The sequence below is a fragment of the Mus caroli genome, chromosome 13, assembly GCF_900094665.2.
Source record: "Mus caroli chromosome 13, CAROLI_EIJ_v1.1, whole genome shotgun sequence".
Classification (NCBI taxonomy): domain Eukaryota; kingdom Metazoa; phylum Chordata; class Mammalia; order Rodentia; family Muridae; genus Mus; species Mus caroli.
This window is the reverse complement of record NC_034582.1, coordinates 20175845-20179596: the sequence shown is the minus strand read 5'-3', so window position 1 is coordinate 20179596 and position 3752 is coordinate 20175845. Positions and strand designations below refer to the sequence as shown.

Sequence of the window (3752 nt, the reverse complement as noted above, 5' to 3'; positions counted from 1 at the left end):
TGTCAAAGTCTCCAAACAGAATCTTTATCTGCTATTGACACCTCAAGTACCATCTGGTCTACTGGATCATATGGTCCAAGTGGTCCAAGTGCACAGAGGTCTGGTCCTGTTGAAAAGCCTTCTGTTGCAGGTCCCACACAAAGCTAGCAGCTTTCCTAGTCACTTGGTAAATAGGCCTAAGTAACACACCCAAGTGAGGAATGAGCTGTCTCCAGATTCCAAATAGACCCACTAAATGTTGTGCTTCTTTCTTGGTGGTGGGAGGGGCCAGGTACAATAACTTATCTTTCACCTTAGAAGGAGTATCTCTGCATGCCCCACTGGACTACTAAGAATTCCATGGAGGTAGACAGTCCTTGAATTTTGGTTGGATTTATTTCCCATCCTCTGATATGCATATGTGTTACCCATGAGTCCAAAATGGTTGCTACTTCCTGCTCACATGGTCCAATCAGCATAATGTCATCATTATAGTGCACCAATGTGATATTTTGTGGAAGAGACAGATGATTACTATTGCTTCTAAGTTATGACAAAGGGCAGGAGAATATAACCTTGAGGCAAAATTGTAAAGGTGTACTGCTAGTCTTGCCAACTGAAAGCTACATTGCTTCTGATGGTTCTTATTGACAGGTACTGAGAAAAAGGCTTTTGCTAGATCAATAGTTGCATACTGTGTATCAGGAAGTGGGTTAATTTGCTCAAGTAAGGTAAATACATCTGTTACAACATCTGCAATCGGAGTTACTAACTGATTTAGTATTTGATAGTCAACTGTCATTCTCCATGATCCATCTTCTGCACTGGCCAGATAGGAGATTAAAGGGAGATGTGGTGGAAATCACCACCCTTGCATCTTTCAAGTCCTTGATAGTAGCAGTAATTTCTGCAGTTCCTCCAGGAATACAATACTGTTTTTTATTCACTATTTTCTTTGGCAGAGGCAACTCTAAAGCATGCAACTTATTCCATTCCTTCATCAATTTATCCAGAGATTCTGAGAGCAATGAGCCAACAAAATCATTTTCCTTATTTGCCCCCAAACTGTAGAAATTTTCATATACCAGGTCACCTAATCCATTGCCAATCACAATTGATGGATCAAGATAATCAAAGGCATTTACTTCTTTAAGTTTGAAATATAGTTTCCATTATGGGCCTTCAATATTCTCTGAGCTCCCAGGAGAGAGAGTGTCTGGAGAGGTTTCAGTAGTTAAAGGTGCTAGTGAGTTAGAAGGTGCTGTGAAATTATCAAGCCAATTCCAGATATTTTAAAGATTCCTCCTTATACCTCTGCTCCTCTAGAACAACTCCAGGTAACAATTTCTGTATTAGTCACGGTTTTATAGGGAAAACTAGGTTTTAAAAGCAAACAGTGAAGGGATACAACATTTTTGGCTAACTGGATAATGCATTATCAGCTATCCTTTGAGTGGATTGGTCCTAGGTGAAGAAAGAGGGGCGGTGTCCAGGTAGTGAACCGGGGAGGGGGGTCCAGTATATTGAGATAACAGAGTACAAGCGATTCAATCATAACTTTTTGTCTTACTCATAGCATTCTTCAGTGTCAGCTATGGATAATTACTTCAAGGAAGTGAAGTCTGACAACCTGAATTTAATTTCACCTTATGAGCAAAATGGAGGCCAAATACCAAGTGGCTACAATTATGTTAAATAGAGCAGGCCTCAACACATATTAAAGGAAATTATTAAAATGACTTACAGTCTACAGTCCAACTAACCCAACAATGGACAGTTGTGAATGGGAAGTCCAAGAATCTAATAGTTGCTCAATCCCACGAGGCTAGGTGCTTTAGCTGGTCTGTATAAGCTGGAATCCTAATGAAGTAGGTTCCAATAGATATGCTGGCAAGTAAGTGCAAGCAGGCAAAGAAGAGTGAGTCTTCCTTCTTCCATTGTCCTTATGTAGGCCTCCAGCAGAAGGTGTGGTCCAGATTAAAGGTGTGCACCACCATGCCTGGACCGAATCTGTTCTTTACTCGGAACTTGCTCTGTCCCAGGCTGGCCTTGAACTTTGAGTTCTCCTTGCTTCTGTAATTTTAAGAATTACTTGGTAAAATACCTCAAATAGGAGTTGTAAACATGTTTATGTAGTAAACTGCTTGTTGTTCTCAGTCCAGTCCACTAGCAAACACCAAACATGAATCAGCAACTGCAGCCCAGTCTACTCGGCAGATACCATACATGCATCGGCAGTTCAATCCAGAAGAAACCCCGAGGCTCATCAACCCACCCAAGTCTGCGGAAACAGCAAGAAGCCACAGAAACCTCACAAGTGTTTCTCTCTATGAAGTAACTGTGAGCAGAGCTCAGCAATGCAATGTAAGGTGAATCAACACATGCATGTTGTCAGTGAAGACTAGCAAGGTGGAGTAAAGCAAACCAATGCTTAAACTTCCACTGTCTAGAGGATCATACTCACATTCTTTCTAAATATAATGCATCCTTTCATGTGTCCCAGCACAAGATCATTTGACATAATGGGCTTTCTAAGGAAGCCAGAAGTTTCCACTTCACCGTTCCTGATTTCCTTCCTTCTGTCTGCAGCTATGATCTTGAGGGGGTCTTCCACTCTCATATCTGACTTTTATCAGTTTAGATGGAAAACATAGCTTTTCTTTTCCTGTTGGGACAAATGGAAAAAATCCCTTCCCCAATGCAATATACTTCCTGACCTGCATTTTGAGGTCAGAACATCCTTAATATAAACAGTTTGCGTTAGTTCAGCAATTTCTTCCTCAAAAGTCCTGCTAGATCTTTCCATAGTTGCCTGATCTGGAGGACTGTAAGTCATATCTGTAACAGGTTTTTAACCATAATGTCTAAAACATTCTTGTATTCTAATGAATACATATGATGAAGCATCATCAGCTTCAGTCTGTAGAAGCATCTTTAAGAAAGGCATCGTCTCTACTAAATGTGCACTCTCAGATTCACTATTTTTAGAATTTAAGGCAAAAGTCCAATTCTCAATGTGTATCAATAACATGGTGTATCAACACATATATATACTTTAATTCTCCAAACTTTATAAAATGAAACGTATCATCTATTGTATGATGTTGCTCTAAGGTGACTTTATTGAATAGGATTTGTATTTTTAACTCAGCATATAGACCTTAATTTAGTAGTTGATCCTTGACAATGTAAATATAATATCCAGTCTGATGAGGCTGGTTTATAACTGAAGCTTATTTATCTAGCATCAATATGGGCTATGATTCTGTAATCTCTTTAAGTCTTTGTGAATCCTTTTCATCTGGAATTACCAGTTTTGATGTTGTTGTAGGTTCTGGTCCTCTAATCACTGTTCTATACTCTCTAACCTAGCATTCCATCTCTTAAGAAAGATATATAAAATTGTAATCATTATTGAAAAATAATTATTTTTCTGCTAAGTATAGCAAAATATATGTAATCCAGATGTGCTGTAACATTACATCTTTTCCATTTTTTTATGTTTTTTACTAATTAGATATTTTCTTCATTTACATTTCCAATGCTACCCCATATGTCCCCCAAACCCTCCCCCCCACTCCACTCCCCCCCACACACACACACACTCCCACTTCTTGGCCCTGGCGTTCCCCTGTACTAAGGCATATAAAGTTTGCAAGACCAATGGACCTCTCTTTCCACTGATGGCCGACTAGGTCATCTTCTGATACATATGCAGCTAGAGACACAAGCTCTGGGGGGTACTGGTTAGTTCATATTGTTGTTCCACCTAT

The 3752-nt window shown here is 39.5% G+C and overlaps 1 long non-coding RNA gene across 1 annotated transcript in view; it reads right to left on the bottom strand.

The window, feature by feature from the left end:
* Positions 1–2012: 2012 nt before the first annotated feature.
* LOC115029082 overlaps positions 2013–3752 on the bottom strand; it is a 21410-nt gene continuing 19670 nt past the window's right edge. Inside the window, exons 3-4 of the long non-coding RNA XR_003834654.1 lie at positions 2444–2644; positions 2013–2052 (exon numbers count right to left, since the gene is read on the bottom strand). This is a non-coding gene — a long non-coding RNA (uncharacterized LOC115029082). The remainder of the gene's footprint in view (positions 2053–2443; positions 2645–3752) is intronic.